The following is a 361-nucleotide window of genomic DNA, read 5'->3' on the forward strand; positions in this document are numbered from 1 at the left end:
TCCCTTGGCCTTCCCCTCGCACAGCCCCCTCACTTGCTCCAGGTTGGGTGCGCATTGTAGCATCAATGGGACATGGGGAGGATGCTCGGGTCAGGTCAGACCCACTCACCAATGCATTTCTTGGGTTTCAGCAAGTCGTGAGCATCCTGGCTTTCTCAGCCAAGGGCCACCTGGACCTCACCCTGAGCACCCTGGAGGACTTTGGTGCTGCTATGAGTAAAGTACAGGTGTCTGGGATAGTCGGCCGCCTGCAGGTAATGGAGCTGGGGGGTTTCTCACACTTCCTCCCCCTAGAAACCCTTGAGAAGAACAGCTTGGCAGTGGCTACCATCCCTCGGAATTGGCTCTCCCAGGGGACCTG

This window comes from Alligator sinensis, unplaced genomic scaffold, assembly GCF_000455745.1.
Source record: "Alligator sinensis unplaced genomic scaffold, ASM45574v1 scaffold3065_1, whole genome shotgun sequence".
Classification (NCBI taxonomy): Eukaryota; Metazoa; Chordata; order Crocodylia; family Alligatoridae; genus Alligator; species Alligator sinensis.